At 39.5% G+C, this 26,326-nt stretch overlaps 1 pseudogene; it reads right to left on the minus strand.

Moving 5' to 3' along the window:
- Positions 1 to 12,275: 12,275 nt before the first annotated feature.
- LOC116144442 overlaps positions 12,276 to 26,326 on the minus strand; it is a 35,257-nt pseudogene continuing 21,206 nt past the window's right edge.

The following is a 26,326-nucleotide window of genomic DNA, read 5'->3' on the forward strand; positions in this document are numbered from 1 at the left end:
TGTGCCTTACTTTTATACTTAGCCGCTTGAGGCTCCTTTTATATTGTACTTGTGATTCTGATTTGCTGCTTTGTGGATGAATGAGTTGATTGCTTGTTTGTTTGTAGATGTACTAGAGGTTGAACCGACTGCTTGTGATGTTATTTTGATGAGGCCAAGTGGCTGAGTTGTGTGGACTGTTTAATGGGTTGGGTCGATGGCTCGTTGGTTGGAACTACGAGTCTTCTGTTCGGTCTAGACCGATTGAAGATGCAAATCTATAAATCGGTTTGGGCCGATCAAAGGTATGAATTGAGAAATCGGTCTGAGCCTATCGAAGGCGTAAGTTTATGAATCAGTCTGAGCTGATCGAAGGCATAAACTTATGAATAGGTCTGGGTCGATTGAAGGTGTAATACTTATCAATCGGTCTGAGCTGATCGAAGGTATAAACTTATGAATCGGTTTGGGCCGATCGAAGGTGTAATACTTATGAATCGGTCTAAGTCGATCGAAGGTGTAAACTTATGAATCGGTCTGGGCTGATCAAAGGTATAATACTTACTAATCGCTCTGAGTCGATCGAAAGTGTAAACTTATGAATCGGTCTGGGCCGATCTAAGGTGTAATACTTATGAATTGGTTTAGGCCAATTGAAGGTGTAAACTTATGAATCAATTTGAGTCAATCGAAGGCGTAAACTTATGAATCAGTCTGGGCCGATCGAAGATATAAACTCATGAATCGGTCTGAGCCGATCGAAGGCGAAAACTTATGAATTGGTCTGGGCCGATCAAAGGTGTAACTCATGAATCGGTCTAAGCCGATCAAAGGCGTAAACTTATGAATCGGTCTGGGTCGATTGAAGGTGTAAACAGTTCTATTGTTGAATAATACTTTATTGTACTAGGGTCATGAGACCGACTGATGGTCAAAGAGGTGGATAGGCCCACTCATCCTTATAAAAACGGAAAACAGAAATGTTGATAGAGGAGTTAACTAAAAGTAGTAAAGTTTGAGGTGGATTGCATTCCAACTGTTACTGATGTCTTTGCCTTTGGGAGTTCGGAGTTGGTAGGCGCCCTTTCCTACTTCCTTGGCGATATTGTAGGGACCCTCCCAGGTGGTGCCGAGCTTGCCAGAGTTGATATCCCTAGTGTTTTGAAAGACCTTGCGGAGGACCTAGTCGCCTGTTTTGAAAGATCTGATTAGGACGTTACGGTCGTAGTGTCGGGCAGCCTACTACCGATAGACTGCATTGCTGATGTTCGCCCATTCGCGTAGTTTGTCAATGGTGTCTAGGTTTGGCAAAGGTTCTGGTTGTTGGTTTCTTCGTCCTCCCACTGGAGTCTGGTGGAAGGGACTAATACTTCAGTTGGGATGACTGCTTCAGATCCATATGTAAGGGAGAAAGGGGCTTCGCCTGTGGATGAGCGGGCTATAGTCTGGTATGACCAGAGGACTCCAAATAGTTCATCTGCCCATGTGATAATCCGTGGATTATACAGTTTTCATTAGACTTTTTTATCGGATTTCAGGTACTCTCTAGTGCATTTTTACCTGAATTGTTGCTTAATTCTTGACATTTTGTGTTTCAGGTCAAAATGGACATTTTGAGCAAATAAGGACAAAATTGAAAGTTTTTGACTCAGAAGTTAGTGGATCTCAAAAGATAGGAGAGTTCTGAAGCAGGATAAAGCACGATGAGGTTTGTTCCAAAGAGAGAGCACCGAGAATCGAAGAATCAAGCGAAGAAGCAAGTAGAGTGACAGTTTTGTAATTTCAGAACTTTTCAAGAAGCTTTGCCGCGACGAAGATTTGTACGTCGCCGCGGCGAAGTAGGCTAGAGACGAGCATGTCTGCTTCACTCTTCGCCACGACGACGGTCATTATTTTCAGTTTTGTTAAACGCACAGTTTTACTTTGTGCGTGTTTTTGCTGGGTAATTAGGGCGAGGTATAAAAGAAACACTTAGCCTTTTGTCCAGGAGTCTTGGTTTTTAGGTTAAACAGCTTTTACATGTTCTTTGACTAAGGTTTTGAGCGATTTTTGAGTTGTAACAAGGGTGAAGATTCGATTCTAACCTAGGGATTCATCTTTTGGGGAGATCTCTTATCTTTTATCTCATTTTTCATTATGCTAAACTTTGATATTCTCGTTTTTCGTTTTTGTATTGTTGATCTAGCTATGAACTAACCCATTTTGGGTTAGGGTTTTTATTGTAGTTTGGATTTAATTGGGTTAAGTGTTTGATTGTTTTATTTTCATATGAGTATGCTTTGGTTGTGTGTTTACTCTGAGCTTTAATGCTTTTATATGAAGAAAATGATGAGATTGAGAAATGAATCATGTTAGGTTTCTTGGGTAATCACCATTGTAGTATTAGATGCTAGAGATAGATGCAAGAATCAATGAAATCATTGTAGGATTCTCTTGCTTAATGAGTTTGGAATTGTTAACCTTCAAATTGTTGGGTGCGGAAGGTTAATAAGGATGAATAGGAAAACATAGCCCGAGAGGGTATGTTTAACACCTTATGAGTTCGATTTACAACCATTGCGTATGAATGTGAATGTAGTGTAATTTTTAGGTTTAACCCATAAAATCCAAATGAAGTCAAAACCCTACCCGTTTTAATTGAATTAATTTTTATCCGTGTTTATCATCTCACATTCTTAGTTCATTTGCAATTTAGTAATTTTGTTTTAGTAATAAGTTAAATTGCTCCCAATTATCCAAAAGATTTCAGGTGCTCTAACTTGAAAACGGTAAAAAAAAAACTTAGTGATTAGCTAACAATCCTCGTGGGAACGATACTCACTCATCGTTATATTATTTGTGCGATTAGTATACTTGCTATATATTGCATGTTGTAGGAAACACGCATCAAGTTTTTGCAATTTTCATTAGACTTTTTTATCATATTTCAGGTACTCTCTAGTGCATTTTTACCTGAATTGTTGCTTAATTCTTGACATTTTGTGTTTCAGGTTAAAATGGACATTTTGAGCAAATAAGGACAAAATTGAAAGTTTTTGACTCAGAAGTTAGCGAATCTCAGAAGATAGGAGAGTTCTGAAGCAGGATAAAGCACGATGAGGTTTGTTTCAAAGAGAGAGCATCGAGAATCGAAGAATCAAGCAAAGAAGCAAGCAGAGTGGCAGTTCTGTACTTTCAGAACTTTTCAAGAAGCTTCGCCGCGGTAAAGATTTGTATGTCGCCGCGGCGAAGTAGGCTAGAGACGAGCATGTCTGCTTCACTCTTCGCCGCAGCGAAGAATTCTTCTTGGCCGCGGCGACGGTCATTATTTTCAGTTTTGTTAAATGCACAGTTTTACTTTGTGCATGTTTTTGCTGGGTAATTAGGGCGAGTATAAAAGAAACACTTAGCCTTTTGTCCAGGAGTCTTCGTTTTTAGGTTAAAAAGCTTTTGCATTTTCTTTGACTGAGTTTTAGAGCGATTTTGAGTTGTAACAAGGGTGAAGATTCGATTCTAACTAAGGGATTCATCTTTTGGGGAGATTTCTTATCTTTTATCTCATTTTCATTATGTTTATCTTTTTTTTTTTCGTTTTTCGTTTTTGTATTGTTGATTTAGCTATGAACTAACCCATTTTGGGTTAGGGTTTGATTGTAGTTTGGATTTTTAATGGGTTAAGTGTTTGATTGTTTTATTTTCATATGAGTATGCTCTGGTTGTGTGTTTGCTCTGAGTTTTAGTGCTTTATGTGATGAACATGATGAGATTGAGAAATGAATCATGTTAGGCTTCTTGGGTAATCACCATTATAGTATTGGATGCTAGAGATAGATTCAAGAATTAATGAAATCATTGTAGGATTCTTTTGCTTAATGAGTTTGGAATTGTTAACCTTCAAATTGTTGGGTGCGAAAGGTTAATAAGGATGAATAGGAAAACATAGCCCGAGAGGGTATGTTTAACACCTTATGAGTCCGATTTACAACCATTGCGTATAAATGTGAATGTAGTGTAATTTTTAGGTTTAACCCATAAAATCCAAATGAAGTCAAAACCCTACCCGTTTTAATTGAATTAATTTTTATCCGTGTTTATCATCTCGCATTCTTAGTTCATTTGCAATTCAGTAATTTTGTTTTAGTAATAGGTTAAATTGCTCCCAATTATCCAAAAGATTTCAGGTGCTCTAACTTGAAAACGGTAAAAAAACTTAGTGATTAGCTAACAATCCTCGTGGGAACGATACTCACTCATCATTATATTACTTGTGCGATTAGTATACTTGCTACATATTGCATGTTGTAGGAAAACACGCATCACCATGCGCCCTTGGCTTTCTGAATGAGCTTCTTTAAAGTCTGCATGATAGTTTTATTTGACGATTCGGCCTGGCCGTTGGACTGGGGGTTACGGGGGATAGAGAAGCTAAGCTTGATCCCCCATCCCCCACATGTCGTAGAAATCTCTGAAGCTTGAACTGATAAATTGGGATCCATTGTCAGTGATGATTTCCTTCGGTATCCCAAACCTGCATATGACGTGTTTCCATATGAAAGCTTTACCTCTCAGTCTCTGACTTATGTGAGTGCTTCGGCTTCGATCCACTTAGTAAAGTAGTCGGTGACTGCCCACATGAATACTTGCTGCCCAAGCATGGTCAGGAGCTTTCCGACTATATCCATTCCCCACTTCATGAACGGATAAGGTGGGAGGTGTGAGACGTGGGCAAACCTCTGACAACTGTCACATTTCTTCATGTAAGCTGCTGAGTTAGTGTGGATGGTTGGCCAATAGTAGCCAACGGTGATCACCCGGTGTGCGAGGTTGTGTCATCTTGCATGGTTTCCACATTCGCCTTCATGGAGTTCGGCGAGAACCCGTTTGGCCTCTTCTTTGCTTATGCCCTTAAGGTAAAGACCAGAGTATGACTTCCTAAGGAGCTAGCCCTCATATATGGTGAACCTGGCTGCTTTCGCTCTCAAGCGGCATGCCTCATTCTTTTCGGTTGGGAGCTCATTGTTTTCCAAGTATTTTACTATCAGGGTCATCCAAGAGTCGACCAGTTTGATATCCATACGTCTTCGGGCGACTTGTTCACTGGTTGTTCCTTCTAGTTAGCCGGCCATTGGAGGAATAGCAGAGGGATGGATGACTGGGAACAACATTGAAGGGCTGAGCCAAGGTTAGCAAGGGCGTCAGCGTGGGTGTTCTCTGTTCTTGGGACTTGGGACTTGGGCGATGGAGAATTCTTCGAAGGCAACCTGCAATTCTTTCACCAAGCTCAGGTAGGCTATCATCTTTGAGTCGTAGGCTTGGTAAGTGCCTTGTAGCTGGTTGACCACGAGTTAGGAGTCGGACTTTACCTCCAGCTTCCTTACTCTAATTTCTTTGGCTATGGAGAGTCCAGTGATAAGTGCCTCATATTCAGCTTCGTTGTTGGTGCACTTGAATCTGTATCGTATGGCTCACTAGATGACATCTCCTTTCGAAGCAGTAAGTACGACACTGAGCCCACTTCCATTCACGTTGCTTGAGTCATCCACTGAGAGAGTCCACTTTGAAGGCGATCCACTATTCATGCACAGTAGTTCTCTTTCTACTTGGTTGGTGGTGTTCGGGGTGAAATCAACAATAAAGTTTGCCAGTGCCTGGGATTTGACGGCAGTGCATGGTTGGAAAGATATATCAAACTCACTAAGCTCTACTGTCCATTGTGTGAGTCGGCCTGATAACTCTAGCTTATGTAGTATCTTCTTGAGTGGGAAGGAGGTGAATATGACTATGGAATGGCATTAAAAGTATGGCCTGATTCTTGGATGCATAGACGAGGGCGAGTGCCAATTTCTCCAACTGACTGTATCGTGTCTCCATGTCGAGGAGTGACTTGCTTATATAGTAAACCGGTAGTTGCTTCGTATTATCCTCCCGAACTAATACTGCTGAGATTGTTGTCTTTGAAACTGCCAGACAGGTGTAAAGTTTTTCCCCATCCTTGAGCTTGGAAAGGAGTGGATGGGAGGTTAGGTATCTCTTTAACTGTTGCAATGCTCCCTCGCAAGAAGGGGTTCATTCAAACTTCTTAGATTTCTTGAGTGTGTGGAAGAAATGGTGGCACTTGTTGGCGGATCTGGAGATGAAGCGGCTCAAGGCGGCTACTCGTCCTGCCAGGCGCTGGACGTCTTTGATGCAAGTTGGTGACGGTATGTTAAGGATCACTCGGATTTGAATAGGGTTGGCTTCTATCCCACACTGAGTTACCATGTATCCTAGGAATTTCCCTGAGGAGACTCCAAACGAGCATTTGGCCTGATTCAGCTTCATGTTATACTTTCTTAGGACAGTGAATGCCTGGTTGAGGTGGTCGAGGTGCTGCTCGGCCATGAGGGACTCGACAAGCATGATGTCGATGTACACTTCCATGGTGTCCCCAAGGTGTTCAGCGAAAATTTTGTTTACTAGCCGCTGATAGGTAAGCCCAGCGTTCTTAAGACCAAACGGCATCACCATGTAGCAGTAGGTCCCCCTCTCTGTAATGAAGGTTGTTTTCTCCTGGTCGTCTGGGTGTATCAAAATCTGGTTGTACCATGAGAAGGCATCCATGAAGCTTAGGAATTCGTGGCCTACTGTCGTATCAACCATCATGTGGATATGTGGGAGCGAGAAAGAGTCTTTAAGGCATGCTTTGTTTAAATTTGTGAAGTCTATACAAACCCTCCACTTTTCGTTCTTCTTCTTCACGACCACCATGTTTGCCAGCCAGTCGGGATAATGGACTTCTCTGATCAGGCCATTGTTCAATAATTTGTCAACCTCCTTATTGACGATCCGGTTGCATTTTAGTGCGAATTTCCTACGCCTCTACTTCACTGGGGGGTGATCCGGATCTACTTTAGGGTGATGGACGATTGCCTCTAGGCTGACTCCTGTCATATCTGCGTGGGACCAGGCGAAATAGTCCTGGATTTGTTTGAGGAATTCTACGAGTCTCTCTTTTATTTTGGGCCCGAGGCATGAGCCTATCTGGGTCTTCCTTTCAGGGTCATCTGGGTGTATCTGCATTTCATCCAACTCTTCCATGGATGGTTGATCTAGCTTAATCGAAGGAGTTGGGTGAGACTATAGTTGCTATGAAGCATGACCTTTGTTTTTGAAGGAGTTTTTGTAGTAATCTCTAGAAGCCTTAGGATCGCCCTTGATCTCTCTTACTCCCCATCTCGTTGGAAGCCTTATGGTTTGGTGGAAGGTGGATGGAATAATGCGCATGTCGTGGATCCAAGGTCGACCCAAGATGATGTTGTATGGTGAAGGACAATTGAGCACTAGAAAGATGGTTTACTTGTTGACTTTGCTGGTGTAGACAGGTAAAGCGATTTCTCCTATGGTGTACTTTTGCTTGGAACTAAATCCTACCAGTATGGTTGGTCGTCTACTGATGTTTGTTTCATCCAGTCCCATGGCCTTCACTGCTTCAAGGAAGAGGATGTTTGCCGAGGAACCCCCGTCTATGAATACTCATTTGACCAGGATGTTGGCGATCTGGAGAGAAACAACTAGAGCATTTTGATGAAGGGCAGCCAGGGTGATTGACTCATCATCTTCAAACTGAATTACCTGGTTGGTATGTGACCAAGGGGGCGGATGGATGGATTAGACTTCATGGTGATGGTTGGCTCGGGCGTAGTGCTTGGCCAAGGAATAGTTGACCCCCATTAATCTCTGACCTTCCAGAAATAATTGAGCAGAGCCCCTTTGGTGTTGGTTCTCGTGGAGGCGGAGATGTTTCCTTCGAGCTCCTCTGGTTGATTGTATTTTTCCCTCTATCCGTTAACAGATCTCGGAGATGTCCCCTCTTCAGTAGTGTTGCAACCTCCAACCGTAGGGCGATGCAATTCGCAGTGTTATGACCATGGTCACCATGGAATTCGCACCACTTAGTCGTGTCCCTCCTCGCTTCGAGATTGAGCTTGTTCGGCCATTTAAAAGTAGGTCCTACCCTTTCATGATTGCCACAACCTAGGCTGGTTTAACGTTAAGGTTGTACTCCAGAACTTTGTATTGGCTCAACCCAGATGGTCTGTTATCGGTTCTAACTGGTGGGCGGTTATATGGTCTTTTAACCTTGTTCAAATTGCGTGGAGGGGGTTGGTAACGGGGCTCAACCGACCTGAACTCTAGCCTTCTATCGTTCCATCTTTGGTGACGGTCGTCATACCTGACATGCCTTATCCTCTTCATTTCATCTTCCTCCCACCTTATTTGAATTACAACTCTAGCTAAGGCATCTTCCATCGTGGTGCAACCAAGCTTCATCAGGTCTTTATATAGTTCTCCATCTAGGAGGAGACCCTTTCTGAAGGCGTCTACTGTTGTCTTTGGGTTACAGGAGGAGATGGAGATTTTTTCTTTGTTAAACCTGCTGATGTACTCTCTCAACAGCTCCCCCCTCTTTTGATAGACTCTGTACAGATCGACCGATAGTTTCTCGAGTTTCTTACTACTGACAAATTGTTCAATGAAGGTTTCAGTGAGCTGGATGAATGAGTTGATTGAATAGTTTGGGAGGTTAGTATACCACTGAAGAGTTAGGCCGGAGAGGCTTGAACCGAAGCTTTTACACATAAAGGCTTCCCTTAGTGTTCAGGGTATCGATATGGCAAACATCCGCTACTTGTAGGAGGCTATGTGGTCATCTGGATAGGTTGTGCCATTGTAAGGCTTCATGCTGAGGATGGTGAACTTGTGTGGTATCTCAGCTAGTGCAATTGCTTCTACGAAGGGTGAATAGGCATAGCAGTGAGGTTGGCTTTTTTTGTTGGGATTGGCATTCTGGGTATGTGCCTCATCACTGCCTATATGTCGGCCAGTCTCTTGGCCAACATCTGTTCCATAGGAGATGCGGATACCACTAGGTAGTCTTGGTTAACTTGGTTGGCCACGCGATTCGCACCTGGTGCGTTTTGGTGGGTCAATCCGCGTGGTGTAGCTTGACGGATCACTTCGTTATGCGCCGCTTGGTAGCTTTGATCCCCATTCCTTCCCTCCGGTTGGGTGACTCCCCTTATGACCGATTAGGTGTTTCACCCCCCATAGATTGTAAGGGGTGTTATTGGGGATTCGCTCGGCCCATTGGGATGAATGCACTCAAGCGGGATGGTTTGAAGGAGTGGGGGACCACTCGACCCGCGAGGATAAGCCGAGCCAGGTGGAGTTTGGGTAAGGATGACTAACTGAAGGTGGGATGGGATGGCGAGGATGGGTGGTTCTTGTAGTGGGCTTTCTATCACTTGGATACCTTGATCTCGTGCTTGAAGTGGATTGACTGAGAGTGGTTCTATCGGCGGCCCCCATTCACTATTAGTTGAGGCTGAATCATCAACTAATGACGAACATAATTGGCGCGACCTCGTATCCGAGATTGTGGGTCTGTGCTCTGGAGTTTGGAGAGGCTACATAGATAGAATCGAGGCGCGAAACCGATTGGGTTGTACTTGACAAGGCAGAAGCTCAAGATCATAAAACTGACTTACCTTCTCTTTTAGAGATTGATTCTCAGCCCTGATGGTGGTGTTTTCAGTTCGGATGGCAGTGTTCTCAGCTTCCAGTGTGGCCACCTTATCTGAGTGCTATTGCATGAGGGCAGTTAGAGCCTCCAGTTTGGCCTCGAGGCCAGGATTAGTGTTATCAAAATTGTTAGCCATAGAGAGTCTCTTCACGTAGCAGGGTTTGTGAGACAAATGATTGCTAGAGTCCCCATGGTGGGCGCCAAACTGTAGATGCAAAAATCTACCGTTACAGAAAGAGGGACTGATCCCGTAAGGTTGATGCCACTAGCGATCTGCTGCACCTGCACACGTAAGAAAACAAGTGTGAAGCAAATGGAAAACACCGGAGTGGTGTTTTCTGTAGGCACTCCGACGCTCAAGTCAGTAAGGCTGAGTGAGGCTAGTCTAGTGAGGGTTAGGAAGAGGAAAGGTTACCGGAAGTCTAGTTAGGGACTATGACTACGGTTGTCATGTGAAGTTCTCAAGTGGGAACTCCAGGGTCTAAAGGTGTAATGTCTCCGTCCTTTGTGAGAGGGCTGGCCTCTGTTTAAATAGTGACTGTAGAGTCTTCAAATCCTGGTGGGATTAAGGGTCCTTGCAACGGTGGTCCCCTGAAAGAGTGGAGTCTTTGGCTCCCTTATCTCAGTAGGAAAGTGAGTCTCAGTTCGCCTAGGATACGGACCTTGGACGAGTTAGGATAATGATTGACTTCCTTGGTAGAGTTCAAGCAGTACTGTAGTTCATATGTGATTGTGGGCTTTGAGTTATTCGTAAGTCCAAAAGGTGCTCTAAGATCAGAAGGCCTGGGTCCAGATGGTGAGGAACTGGGAAAGCACACTGAACGGGCCTCATATACAGAACTCTTATTTGGGCCCCATCGGAATTGGGCCTAAGTTTTACCCGTTGTTGGAGGTATCTCCGTCTTTGGGTCGATCTGGGCCTAGGATATTTTTTGACCCTAACAGCTGTTATGAAGAAATGATCAAATGAGAACGAGGGGAGATAGAGAGCGGTAAGAGACAAGACGAAATGAAATGAAGAAAATAAGAAAATAATGGAGAGAATGATGTGTTATGTACATTTTTATTTTTACTTTTATTAAAACTATTTTGATTTTAAATTAGACATGATAAGACAAAAAAAGACTTTATTACATGCAAGTTCTTGTAATAGGAGGTAGTTTTAGGGGGGAATTGTAATTTAATCTTAACGGTTGTGATTCTAATGTTATATCTACTGAACCTCTAGGTCTAACCTCTCCCATTATGATCGGATGACAAGTCCTTTAGCCACTGAGTTAGTTATACTCATTAGGTCTTATATTCGAATCATAGGAGAGGCAATTACCGATTACTAGGTTTACCAAAAAAAAACTTGTGGGTCTAAGCTTACTTAGGCTAAACCTTACGAATGTTCATGTTTTAAAGCCCTAAGACAATTATGATGTTAATAGTTGAAACTTATAATATTTTTTTAAGAATAATACTATACGTTCAAACTCATTGTATAAACTCACTCTCACTCATATAAATTAATGGATTTAAATGTGATTGAATGATTTTAAATTAAAAATAAATAAATAACAATAAATGATATATCAAACATACAAGGTTGTCACTTTAGTTTGTAAAATTAATTTGTATACATAGTATTACTCTTTATTATTTTTTTATAAATTAATTTGGTTTAATTTGTGAAACCTTTTTTCTTTTAGTGGAGAACATAAAAGTTCTTCTTTTTACTTCTATTTATTTTCTTTCGTCTGTGAATAATCTTTATCAGAAGGATATTTGATTTTCTTTCTTTTTTATTTAAATGAAAGACAGGACATACAAGATTTAAGATTTAATAGATTTGTCCTTCTAAAATGTTTTAATCAAGTTTTAGTTTAATAGAATTTTTAGTAACATTTTAGCCTCTAACATTAGGAAATTAGATAGAGATGGCAATTCTACCTGAAATTTTGGGGATTCGCCCCGCCTGCCTTGTATGGGGTAGGGATTCTTCGAAATAAGCAGGGACGAGGATAAAAAAATTCCCCGAAAATGAGGACGGGGTGGGGACAGGGATAGATATCTCTCCATATCTCCTTGCCCTGTACCTATCCTCCCTCTGTTTAAACCTCAATATAAAATTACTAAATTAACCTTTACATATTTATATAATTTACAAAAAACCCTCCATATATATAGCCAAAGTCTCCTAAATCCTAAACCTAATTTCTCCCTGTAGTGTGGGGAATGAGGCTGGGATTTTCTCTCTGGAATTTGGGGAATTTTTCCCATAGTTCGGGTCGATGTTGGAACAAGGTCAATATTTCCCCATGGGGCAGGGACGGGTAAAAGTTCATCTAATAAGGACGGGGGTGGAGAATGGGAAATCCGACCCCACCCTGCCTCATTGCCATCCTTAAAATCAGACTAAATGTTACTAAGGGTCTAAGAGGGACCAAAATATTTTTGAAAAATTTTAATATAAGTCAAATGTAAGGGACAAAATGATTAGCTGCAAGGTCGAGTACCACAATTATTTGCTTCACAAACAGTGCTCATAATTTTGGCTTATTTCTTATTTTCCTTCAGCTTTGCTGTACAATTATTTACTTGGACTTTAATCCAGGCTCAACGAAAAGTTCAGCACAATATATGCTACTCTTATACATTGAACAATGCTCCAATCTTTACTACTTAATTGTGGGAAAAAATGAGTAGCCATTTCTCATTTGCTATATTCAGAAAAGCACATTACAAATGAATATTTAATCACTTAATAACATAGGCATTAGGCAATTCCTTTCACAGGGAATTGAAAATAATGAAATTTAAAGAAAATGAAAAATAAAAAACACTCTAGCAGAGTGGAAGAGGGGCACCATTCCAGTCTGTGAGGCACTCTAGCATTGGATCAATGATCTTACCCTGGCACATAGCTGTGAATACTTTATCAAATTCCTCCCCTGGTGACTTTACTTTTTCACCAGTTAAGAATCCTGTTACTAGCTCTTCCCTCACAAACTTGTACAATGGATAAGATCTGCATTCTTTGATCCTATTGGGAATTGCTGCATTTCCATTCTCAACCACAATCCTAGCACTCTCCACCACTTTAGGCAAAACGGCCTTCAATTCCTCCTCAAAAGCTCCAATCTTTTGGAAGATTGAAGAGTTCGCATTCTTCTCATTTTCGCCATTGTTCACTGCATGATCAACAAGTACTTGTCTTAGCTTTTGCATCAATGGATAGGTGGCACTATAGGGGTCATCTATGTAAGCGAAAACATGTTCGCGATCGACCACTTTGATCAGATCTTTCTCACAGAATCTTGATGGGTGAAGTTCTCCGTTTGCTCCAATAGTTAGAACTTTCTTAGCCACTTGGCTCACGATGCTCTTGACTGTGTTCTTCAAATTCTCCTCCAAGTGCCTCAGATCAATGGCTTGGCAAAGTGCTACAAAGTATGTAGAAGACATGAGCTTCAAGATGTCAACAACTTCAGCAGTTATCCTTGAAGAGATGAGTCCCAAGGAGTTCACATCTTGGTTGTGTTGCCCGACACTTTGGACATGGCTGGTGACTTGGCAAGGTATTGGAGCTTTGAACAATAGGAAGTCATGGAAATTTCAGCACCTTTGAAACCATAATCCAAGCTTGGATTTCTGCCGCCAGAGAGATTTGATGGCAACCCATTGTTGTAAAAGTCGTTGACAAGCTCCGAAAATTAGGCAAATATAAGTTTTCCAATCAATGTAATAGCCAAACGTGTATTGTCCGTGGAGACACCAATTGGGGTCCCCTGGAAGTTGCCTCCATGTAACGCCTTGTTCCTTGAAACATCGATCAGAGGGTTGTCGTTGATGGAGTTGATCTCCCTTCCAATTGATTTGGTTGAAAATCTGATTACTTCAATCAGTGGGCCAAGCCATTATGGTGAAGTCCTGAGAGCATAACGATCCTGTTTTGGCTTTTGAAGACGGTCCATCTCGTGAAATTTTTTGGTAGCTTTAACATACGAACTGCCATCTAAAATTTGTTCCATAATAGCGGCAGCCTCCATTTGGCCTGGATGGTGTTTTAACTTATGTGTCAAATGGTCAGTGAATTCAGGCTTCCCCTGCATCACTTTCGCAAAAATTACTGGCAAAACTTCGAATAAAACACCAAGAACATTGGCCTCAAAAAGAACCATTGAAGCCATTCCAGAACCAACAGCAGTACCATTCACTAGAGCAAGGCCTTCCTTCGGCTGCAACTAAAACAACTCAAAACGTGATAATGTAAGACAGAGTTTAGAGGCTTCTTGAGCATTAATGATTTCTCCATTAGGGCCAGTGGCCTTGGAATTGGAGCGACCGCTAAGTAATCCAGCAATGTAAGACAGAGTGTTGAAACAGTGATAATTTGCTGGAAATTTGGTTGGAAATTCAGTTTGTTTTTTAATCAGTTTTTGGCGCCAAAGAACTGCTGCTGTCTCCTCTGTCTGTCGTGTATGGAACTGCTGTGATGGTTGTTTTTGGGTGACATGTTTAGGTGCAATCAGTTAAGATTAATGATGTATTTGTTGTAAATCTTAGTTTTAAATTTCAAATCTGAATTGTCTGTTTTTAGTTGGTGTAACAGTAAGTTTTTGGATATATAAATTGTAATATGCATTGTAATGAAAGTAGACTTTTCTCTTAACCAAAAATTCATCTCATCTTTTCCTTAGTATTCACCGGCGCTAAACACAATAATTGGTATTAGAGCCACACTAAAAAAAAACCTGAAGTCTCTCCTGCACTCAATCATCCATCCCAGCTCAAAAACACCTCCCATCTCAGCTCAAGAACATTATGTTCCAGCCTTCTTATTTTTCCTGCTTTAGACATCTAAACTGAATCAATGGCTACTCAATCAGCCTTGATGTCACCTCCAGTGTTTAATGGGGAATATTATCATATATGGGCTGTAAAAATGAAAGTTTTTCTCTTCGGTCAGGGGCTGTGGCAATATGTGGAAGAAAACAGGCAGCCACCACCGTTGGGACCAAATCTTACTCTAAATCAGATGCAAACGCATGAGGAAGAAGTTACCAAAGCACCGAGAGCCCTATCCCACATCCATGCTGTTGTAACAGACCTTGTATTCACAAGGATTATGGCATGTGAAACTCCAAAGGAGGCATGGGATAAGTTGAGAGAGGAATACGTGGGAAGCAACACAACAAGGAATATGCAGGTGCTGAATTTAAGAAGAGAGTTTGAGATGCAGAGGATGCAGAGGATGCAAGAATCAGAGAAGGTTAAGGATTATGTTGATAGGTTGATGAGTGTTGTCAACAAAATAAGGCTACTGGTGAAAGAACCAGCAACATGCATGAAGAGTGGAGGAAATGAAGATTGAAGGCATGAAAGGTTAGATTCAAAAAACAGTTTTCAAACAAAGCTTGGAAAAATGATTATACCTACTCCTTTGCTTTGGGTTGATGAAGACAAGACTCAAAATGATGAGACATCCACACTTTAACACCACCTTGAGAGAGTTAGAGAGTGGCCTTGGCTAGGGAGAGAGAGCTTTTAGTTTGCTTTGAGTGAACAAAGTGAAGTTATAAACTAAAATGCAACCTTTTGTATTTATATATACTTGGGCAATTTTGTAATTATTTATTTTTCACTTCCAATCCCAATAAAATCTTATTTTAAAAGGGACCCCAGGAATTTATTATGCTACCCTTTGAATAATCAATATTATTTAAGGGCCCATATAAACTAAACTAGTTTACATTAACGACCCATAAATTTACCCTTTTACCCTTTAACTATTAAAAGGTTATTTTCGTTCATCTCATTAATCTTAACGCTTTAAGATATACTAATTAAATATAATTAATTATTGCTTGACCATTTTAACCCTTAAAATGTCACAAACAATTTTCTATGTAACTATTACCATAGAAATCCTGTCATTACCCTCGGAAGGTGCTAGCCCTCTTCGGATAATTATTTCTCTCTCTCATCATTCTCTAACTTCTCAAGGCTATTGGTGTGACCATGTACGTCCACCGTGGATTAGTCGTGAGCCAATTCTGGATGAATCTAGAAACCTGTCTGGAGGCCCAACGACTATGGTAAACATCTAGTAATGTGCTATAGTCCCTAAACCACGATGAAGAAATACTTCATTGAACCCATTTCAGATCATACGTACCATGCAGGTAAAGTCCCTCCATTGATGTATCCTAATCGAGCACGGATTCATGGAATGTCAAAATCCTAAACTCAATCTTCTACCGAATCGTCGATCAATATGTCTAGAACTTGTCATCACAAACTTGCTTTTGTATGACTAATAATAGACTCTAGCCAAAGATTCTGATTTCTGACATTTATCGACGTTCGTCTAGGAACTCGAATCTGGATGGAGTCAGCGGTACTCCCGATCCTATATTTCTGAGTCAATGGATCCCCTCCTGACCATCGTTCGTTTCCGTATATAAACAACTCATGACCAAATAGGCTTTATTATACGAAACATAATTAGTCTCGTACTTATACACTGTATGAACCATACGCATCCGTATCGGATCTGACTATAATGTCTCAGGTTAAAGGACTACATCGTGTTCTGATATAACCAAACGATAAATCATTGACTACATGCTTTTCCAAGTGATTTGTCGTTATTCGGTCACGTTCGTAAAACAGTTCACCAACCGCTAATCCATACCAATGCCCCAATGACATGACTATCATCGTCATCCGTTCTTATATCAACTCATGATATCTTTTGGAAGCATCCGATGTGCCTACTGTGCAATATAGTAGCCGAAATTATATTGCTTCCGCAGGGAACCCTTTTCGATAATTCATTTACCAATTAAATGAATCATCTGGACAATTCATATATATACTTTATTTTAAATGCATGACTGAATAAAGGAAGCAAATTATATATATGAATTGAAGAACTTTGTCTTTTATTATTTATAAAATATAGACACAAGACAAAATGCTCTGAAACTGACAACACGAATAGTTTCTAGGGCATACACTAATATACACTAACAAACTCCCACTTGCACTAAAGCCATTCGATGTTGTATCTCATACCCATCTTCTGAAGATGATGGTCCAATTGCTTCAGTGTCATCGCCTTAGTCAGTGGATCAGCTACATTTTGTAACAACTACTGAAAACTAGTACAATGCATGCATAATAACAATAGAAAATTAGGCCCAAAGTTTTCTTTTCATTTCAATTCATATGTCTTTTATACACAAAGAGTACTGTTTACAAAAATTCATTTTTAAAAGACAAAACAGGGGAAACAGTGTAGCTATTGCTCCTCGCTTGCCGACGCCCCTCTGACTGCATCAACACCTAGATCCTGCATCCACAAAGGAAAATAACGGGGTGAGCACAAAATAATGGTCTTCCAAATATTTGGATAGTTTCCATGTGGCAAATTGTCTACAGCTCTTGCCACTATAGTAATTGAGGCATTATTAAATCACATGCAGGGACAGGCCAAGGGACAATTGCCTGAGAAAGTCACATTTGAGAATATAGATGAAGGCAATATTATTATAAGTGATGTGGTTTTTTGGATGAAACCATAACAATAGAGACGGTTGAAGGTGAAAATTCATTATGAAGTTCTGATTATGGTAGGAGTGTCGGAGGTACTGGTGATCAACATGTATATATGAGAGGAAGATACTCAAGTAGTCAATGGAATTTTTGGACTTGGTAGTCGAAAAATGCCTTGTCGTCTTCATAGATTTGGTTTTTAAATTCCTATTGCATTGGTAATAATCTCTACTGCCCTTAAAGGTGGATGTAGGTAATCAATATTACTGAAGACAATATAGGAGAAGAGGATGTAGTAATTAAAGATGCGAGTGAATCAGATTTGCAGACAAACATATGATCAGAGTGGTTGATTAGGGTATTAGTGATGATTCAGACAATGTAGAGAAATCAGAAGCATTTGTCTTTTAAATTACACTGAGATGTTGAAGCACATATTGCAACAGCACAATAGATGAGATATTAGAATTAGAATCACTATGTGATAAAGCAGACAATGTTAGGGGTGGGTAAATAATCGAAAAACCGAACTGAAACGATCTGAAACAGAACCAAAAATGGTTTTTGCAAATGGTGTTGCAAAATTAAAAATCGACAAAAAAAACAGTTCGGGTTGGAAAATTTTCCAAACCGGTTTTACCTAAGTATATAAGCAAAAATATTTTCACCTCACATCTTCTATTTCCTCTCGCCCTACAAGCTCAATCTCCACACTTCCGCAACGTCACTCCCTATCGACACCGTGAGCAGACTCCACTCTCCAAGCTCCAATCTTCACAGTCCATACTCCACACCAATGAGCAGGGCCATGCCCCAACAGTCTCCGATTGTCGCATTCAGCACCCAGCAAGGCCATGTCGCTAGCATCGTCCACAACACAACCACCAGCACCCCTCACCCAATAGATCCACCGTCGACGCATCTCAATCTCAGAGCCACAAATGCAACCTCACGGTCTTGCTCACCAAGGTATGTGTACCTTTTGAACCTTTAATCACATCCCTTGTTTCAAACTCACATCACTCTCTCTCTTTAACATCATCTCCTAGTCAGTCAGTCAGTCACTCACTCTCGGAGTAACACTATCTCACTATCAGTCACTACAACAGTAACTATCGAAGGCCACCATTTTAACAAACAAGTTTAATTTCAAACTCCTTGTCTATTATGATCAGATTATCTGCTTTGGTCTTTCTCATCTTCTTGTAAGTGAAAGTAGAGAAATCACCAAAAATGCTACATAGTATACTGCTTACAATGCTTCTGCAAAAGTGTATGAGTCCATTATAAATGATGCAGGGAAACTGTCATATGGTCTGTGTTTTTCCGTGATTTGAATCATTACTCCTGGAGTGGAGTTCTGAGTTAAGTTAGACAAAAAATAAAGCTAAAATATTACAAGGAATTTACTAGTGTGCAATGAGCCTTCTGATAACAGCATGAAATAAATTAGATGATTTGAAGCATCGAAACTGAATTGGGTTTGGAGCCAACTGTGATGAGAAGCCCTTGGAATGAAATAACTGATCAAGACATAAGGACAGTTATTATACAAACACAAACGACATTTGAAGTTGATCAAGCGACCATCCACTAATTTAACCTGAAATTCTCATGGCCTTGACATCAGGTTTCTTATCTCCACTTTAGGAACAGTCATAGGGAGCACTCCATTTTGATGTGTTGGGGTCATTTTGAATTCGGCTTTTTTGGCTGTCGTCCTTACCATGTTGTTGTTGTATATGGGTTTTTTTGGGTGATCTTGCCTGCTGTAGGTTCTCTTCTGGGCTGTTAGATTTTTGGTAGTTTTGTACTAGATGTTGGTGTTGATTTTTTTGCTGGCGTAAGACCTGGTGGAGGTTTCTTTAATAGTGTTATGTGTCTTGTTTGTTGCGGTCTGTGAGCTGGTTGGTGGCTGTAATTTTTTGGTTTTGTTTTCTTTGTTTGGTGATTATATAAAACTGAGTTTAGGAGAGTAATGGTGCGATTCTCATATTAATGAGATATCTATTGTGCATTGAAACTGTGGCCTTTTTGGTTTTAAATTGTGCAAATTGAATTGAAGTTGTGAAACTGGTGGCCCTTATGTTTTATTATTAATTGATGGATGTCTTTATTTTTACAGTCCAAAATTTCTCTTTATTTTAGTTATTGTAAATAAATAAAAAGAATTATTATATGGATATCTTATTTACTTATGCATATTTTATTTGATGGAAATTGTAGATGTCATCGGTGGCAAACAATACTCGTGAGACACCGACAAGTGCCGATCCAACTCCCCAAATTTAGCCACCACCAACACTTTAGGCCCCAAACGTGCAAAGGAACAAGTTCTAGGAAGAATAGTTCCTCAAGGGGTGGGATCACTTTGTTAGGAGCGATCGTGAGAATAAGGAATGATTGACTACGCATGTAGTTATTGTGGGAGTGTTCTAGCATGTCCGAGTAAGAGTGGGTCCGAGTTAGTTTTCTATGTAACCTATAAAAACTTTCTTTGTATCATATTCATAAAAATATATTAATCAAAAGACAAGTATTTATCAAATAGTTGGGCCCAAAAATTTTCTTACTTAATAAATACACTTTTACATAGTAACAGCATCATTTGGACAAAAAGTACTTCAAAACAGTGGTAGTGCAGCCACAAGTCTCCGCTGTCGACGTCCATCCGACCACGTCTACCTTGTCCTGTATAAAACATAGAAAACAAAGGGGGTGAGCACCAAGATGCTCAGTAAGTTAAATCTTCTATACTGATAGTCCCGTGTATTACTCTTCAATTCTTTTCGTGTAATCTTGTCACTTTCTCTCATTCAATCTCTCTTGTTCTTTCTCACTTCTAGCTCCTCACTTTGTCTTTTCTTTCTTGTCTATTTCATCACACCATGGAGAATATCATAACCATGCATGGAGAGACACTAAAGAATAAACAATGCATTTTCTCTTTTTATTTTCTTTCTATTCTATTCTATTCTTATTATTATCTTTCTTATTCTTGCCAATCGCTTTTGGTTGTGCATGGATTCAGAACCCTTAGCCATGTGAATGTACTCTCCTCACGCATTATAGCCCTCATCCGCATGTATTCTCACTGGCCCTATACGAATTTTTTTTCTCATATCATTTCCACTCATTCATGGCGGGCAACACTCTCCCTGGCGGAGACCGCTCTCTCTCATGGCGGAGGCCGCTCTCTCATGGCGGTTACATGAGTCGGATTTTCTCCCCTCACGGGCTCCCCATCGCAACCTAGTTTGGTTCTTTTCTTTAGCAATTATTAAATTTGTTCCTCTAGTGCTAATTCTATTTCTCTTTATTCTCAGAGAATAGTTCTTTTTTATCTCTATTCTTAGAGCGTTTGCTTTTATCATTTTTCATATTTCTTTCTTTGGGATTAATAATAAAAATATGCATATGGATGGTTCATGCCTAGAATCTTTCTTATAGTGCATTCATGAAATGCAACAGCTTGTTGCATAAAGTAGGTTCTACTTCTAATCATGATTTCTTTTAGGCATTTCATCAAGCAATATGTGTGCATACAATAACTCTATTCTAACTTTACGTATATATCTTTCTTAACCATCCAAAAATTGGAGTTCAACCCTTCAAATCATCACAACATCCTGCAAAGCAAAACACACTTCAAATATTCCTCTCAAATCTTCTAATTCTACCCATACTTCTACCAAATTTCAAACACAATCCACACCCTTCTCATGTGGAAATTCTCTCCATAAGTCAACATTGACATCATCAAAATCAATCATACATTTCAAACATAAAATCAAGCATTAATCAATAACTAATCTCTCTAACATTCAATCATGTAAATCACAACTTAGGTAGAGGTACTTACCTAATGGTCAAGTAGAATCCACTTAAGTCTCTACTCTTGATGGCTTTGATACTTTCTCTTAAACTTAAAACCAAACTAATAAGGATCACTCTTTCACCAAAAAATTTACATCAGAGTAAGGATTCTCACCTTTAAGTGCTTAGGATCAACTTTTGTATCAATTTCTAGTCAAAAGCCCTTCAAGGATCCTTGGAAAAATTGAAGTGAAAGTTTGAGAGAATGAAGGATGAAAGATGCAGTGGAAAGGGAGAAAATGAAAAGGTTTCTAAAGCTAAACCCTTATATCTCATATTTTCTCCACTATTTCCCATTATACCTTACTCCTTCTAGAAATTCCCCTATGCCCTTTAATCTTGCAAAATATCCCATTCAAAATATTCTCCATGCAATTCCTGCATTTCACTCCCCACTTTTCCTACAATTAGGGGTAGAATGGTCATTGAGCCCCAAAAGGAAGAATTCTCTTAAAAATCAAGGCAAATTTCAGCCGAGTCTTCGCCGCGGCGAAGCTATTTCTTCGCCCCTGCAAAAACATACAGCAGCTACACGGGGGTTGTAGCACTTCATCGCCACGGTGAAGCTTCTTTCTTCCGCCCCAGTGAAGACCTGTAACATCCAGATTTGCCAAGTCTTACAATTTTAAGGGAACCACCACACATACACCCTTTCACCAAGGGCAACAACAATTAACACCATCATACTCAATGAGAAATCAATAATTTTAAACAAAAAAAAAACAACAAAAAAACACCCCCCAAAAAAAAAACAACAAAAACAACACAAAAAAAACCAAAAAAAAAAAAAAAGTTCAAACAAAACATTCAAGCCATTAATCAATTCTTAACTACGGACCTCAAGTGGGGCGTTCAGTAACACTGAATAATGCAAAAAGTATCCTCCAAATGGCAGAAAGAGACAGAAGACCCTAATTTTTCAACAAGGATTAGTGATCTCTCAAGCGGCATTGCTCTTCGCACAATGTCAGGAAATATAAATCCAGATTGATTAGAGAGGTTATAGCAAAAATGATCGTTGTTGATGAGTTATCTTTTAGTTTTGTGGAGCGTGAGGGGTTCCGCAACGTGATGAATGTGACACAAACCTAGGTTTCAAGTACCTTGTCGGAGAAACGTGACTAAAGATTGCCTTCAAAATATATATTGGAGAGTGCAAAAGTTGAAAAAGTTTTTCAGTAGTTCTCGACACAGTTTGTTAACCACTTAATACATGGACAAGCGTTCATAACCTTATTATATGTGCCTTACTACACAATTCATGATGATCATGGCAGCTACAGAAAAGATTTTAAATTTTCTGTTCAATCACTAGGCAAAAGGTATATGTTGGTAGACAGTTGAGAGATGTTTGCTTGATTGAGGGGATTTATTAAGGTATTAACACTCACAGTAGACAATGCTAGTTTAATGATGTTGGGGTAAGATATCTCTAAGACTAGACTAGCAAGTTAAAAGGGAAGTGTATTGGATGGTGATTTTCTACCCATGAGATGTTGTGCACGTATTTTAGTTAATTGTGAAAAGAGGGTTAAAGGAGAATGGATGACTCCATATTTAGAAATGTCAGCAGTGAGGTAGTAAAGTCTTCTCAACTAGGTTACAAAGATTAAGGGGTGGGTGAGACAAGAAAAAATCGCAGTAAGTTAAAGTCATTGGTTTGCTTTGATGTAGAAACCGGTGGAACTCTACATACTTGATGTTGGAAGCGCATTTAAAATTCATTTAAAGCTTTTTAGTTGTTGGCATTGGAAAGATAGTAAGTCATGTAGATGAGCTTACTAGTGTGATAGGTCCCGACGGTTTGCCTAGTGAGTACTGGAGGAGTATGCTCACTACTTGTTACCTTTCTTGTAAGTATTTAGAGCGTACTCTCACGTTTTGTATCTAGGTCTCTTTGTAGTTACGGTAATGCATACATGCGAAGAGATTTTCGGCGTTGGGTTGTTGAAGCTTTCAACATGGTGGTAAAGTTTGATATCTTGGCCTACGTAATATGCTACCGGATGAGAAGTAAAAATTGATAAGTATTGCTAAATGTTGTAAAAAATATCAACATTATGTTATTCATTGCAGTAGGTACTGATCCGAAGGACAAATTGGAATATGTGGACTAGGTAGTAGTTATGAGGCAGATGAGTTGTTATGTTGAACAATTGATAAGAAAAAGCGAAAGGAGGCTTTGTTTGTCTTTTATTGGAGCAATACGTTTGCTTTATGGTGGATGACAATGAGCAGTTCAAGTGAGAAATCTCAAGTTTTTCATGACATGATGTGCATGATGCAAATGTTGATAGTGAGGACTTATGAGGGTTATGTATAATGAGAAAAAAAAGGCTACAAAGAAAGTTGTTCAACATTAAAACGAAGTTGGATAAGTAGTTTAGCGGACGATTGTTGAGGATGACAAATGAGACAAAACTTTTGATATCTTGAATTGGTGGAAGACTAATTCAACAAAATATGTTTTACTTCTTGTGATAGCACTGAGATGTTTTGGCTAGCCTGTTTCAATAAGTGCATCTGAATCGTGTTTTAGTACAAGGGGTTGGTATTAGATCCATGTCATAGCCCTTACTACTAAGATGGTCAGAGGCTCCTATCTGTACCATGATTGGATTTTTAGGAATACACGTGGACCATTAACCATTGAGGAAAACTTGGAGGAATTATCTAAAATTGAGTCATGTGACATTTTTTGTTAACTTCATTATAATTATATAATTGCCATCATGATTTATGATTTTAGATAACTTGTTTGTCCAACTTTGTGTAGAGTTTTTCTCTTTGGGAGTGGAAAGTAGTCTAACTCCTGATGTGATGAAGGATATTCCAAAATTTCCAATATATGAGGTAATTATCATTGTGATAAATGGTTTTAGGGTTTGGGTGGTTATGTTGATTAAATGGTTAGGGTTTGGTTGGTTATGTTGGATTAAATTTTTTAAAATTATTGCGTTTATTTGTTGTGTGAACTGATTTTCAATAGTTGGTTATGTCGGAAGTGGAAGTTGTTAAACTCATCCTGATGATGTTGTGTTTATTGTTTTAAATGTTGAAGAGTTGCTAACTATAGTTTATTATGAGTATTGCCTGTGAGTATGTGGTAATTGAATTATACATTAAGTTATCACAGCATATGCTCAATTATGTAATTCTCCTGTAAACACATTAAGGAAATTAAGCAGGCCAAGGCATTCGACACATGATGGGGTACTGTGTTATCAGATGCCTCAATGGTAGAGTAGATGCCCTATGCCAATCAATTATTGTCGAAATTGAACTCTTTATCATAATGTTCATTGATCAATAAAAGGTGTTTATACTATATCTCACGTAAATCAATCATTGGTGTATTGATATATGTCCTTAGAATGGTAGAAACCATGACGAGGTGGTATCAAGTGTTCCAAATCTTGATAGTGAAAGCTCATGGTGGCCATTCTAGAACGTCTGAGCCTAGTAGTATTCTAAAGTAGGGCATAGAAATGGGTAAGGCTATCATAGTGTTGAACGACCCTGTCGAAGGGCAGTGAACTGATCTCACTGTCAAAGTGTTTGAAGACAACCGAGTAACACATGAGTGCTTGCTGTAGGCAAGTTTACTGGACTGACCCACTAGAGAATTCCCTATGGATTGTAAACCCAGTGTTATGAAGAAATCCTCTAACGAAAGGCTGGTAAATGGTGATCTTAGACTTGAGATCACCGGAGCGCTATGCATCGATTGGTACTAGTTGACACTAGCCCAATTGCGGTTCATTCAGAGCTGTCAATACGGTGGTGATTGGTTGAGGAAGGAGTGTATAAGACTATGGTGGATAGACAGAGGATTCATCACTCCTGGGTACGGGAGAAGTTTCTCACGGTGTGTAATTCAGTAAATGGCAATGAACTAAAAAATGGCACACAGTGGGATGAGTTGTTGGCTCTATCCAGTTTATAATACAGGGCAGGTCCAGTAATAAATACACAATATCGAGAGGAAGCAAAGGTTTGACACTATTCTGCCTTGGTCTCGTCGAGATAACGGATGATGAAAGGATCGAAGTGACGGTAACCATATTGTGACAGGAGCTATTTGCTGAATCTGAATCTATTCGGGTGGCATGATGCCTTGCAGGGGCCAATTTGGTCTGTGTTTAGTGAAACGATAATTTGTGTAATCGCGATACCTACACATTGCCGGTAAGATGAGGGCAGCCTATGGGTCAACATAGAAGATAATTTAAGAGACAGAAAGAAAGAAGGGCGTTTTCGTCTTTTTAGGTGAAGGGTATTTTGGTTAATTTATAATGCAATTAAATTGCTGAGGTTGTAGCCTTATTTAATTTGTTTAGAAAAATTAATAAGTGAGAGTTTCATAAATGTGTTTGCATATATTTAAAATAAATATCAGTATGTTAAATGTTAATCTATTAAATATATATTAATTGATTTAATTGAGATATGATAAAAAAAATTAAAATATCTAAATGGAAGTATTTGAAAAACAAGTGGGTGTTGAGCCCAAACCTATTCATAAGGGAATATGACAATTAAACTGCCACGATAAAAGAAAATGTTTAATTGAGAGAGGATAAGATTTTTAATTATTTCATTTTACTCATTGAAAGAAACCTTTCTAGCCCCAAAAACACTCTCACGCCAGATTGTTTTGCTTAGAATCAAGTGTTCTTTGATTTCTTTCTTACTTTCCGGCTAAAGAGGATCTAGCAAATCCCTCTTTAATTCACTTACGATTATCTTCGTGTGGACTATGGGTTCGATCTAAACTTGGGTCGGTAGCAAAGTTCCTTCAGAGGACAAAAGTTGGAGGAGCCCCAAACGTGCGTATGATTTTCACAACTCTACAATAATTTTTCTGCAGATTCTTATTTGTTATAAACTGTAAATTTGTTGTCTGATCTTGGTTCTAAGTAATGATCCCCAGTCCGTACAATGTTTTGTGTTCCGTTGCCCCAAAAATGGATCGTTTACAACCTCAATTTTTAATAACATCTCCTTGCTTTGCTTGTCTGTGCTCTATTTTTAATCATTGCTTCATCTTATAGAGTTTTTTCAATTCCATGTCATTGATTATCAGCGCAATATTTGCTATCAATGCTGCATCAAAGGTTGTGGCATGGTTGCTTATTGGAAACTCTCGTGAATGAGACTTGGACTATCATCATTTAGAAAATATCTATACTTTCTACTGAGACTATGGTTATCCTATGAGATACTGATGAATGATAAAGATTTAACAATAAGAGATAGCCTTCTCTGTTACAGTATTTCCTTATAGTCACCTATGACATGGATAGCAGCTCCCAAAGATGAGGCCAATATCGACTTCGTATGAATTACATTATGAATTTTCCATGTAGATAGCCACTGGGGTCG

Source organism: Pistacia vera, unplaced genomic scaffold (assembly GCF_008641045.1).
Source record: "Pistacia vera cultivar Batoury unplaced genomic scaffold, PisVer_v2 Contig445, whole genome shotgun sequence".
In the NCBI taxonomy this organism is placed as follows: domain Eukaryota; kingdom Viridiplantae; phylum Streptophyta; class Magnoliopsida; order Sapindales; family Anacardiaceae; genus Pistacia; species Pistacia vera.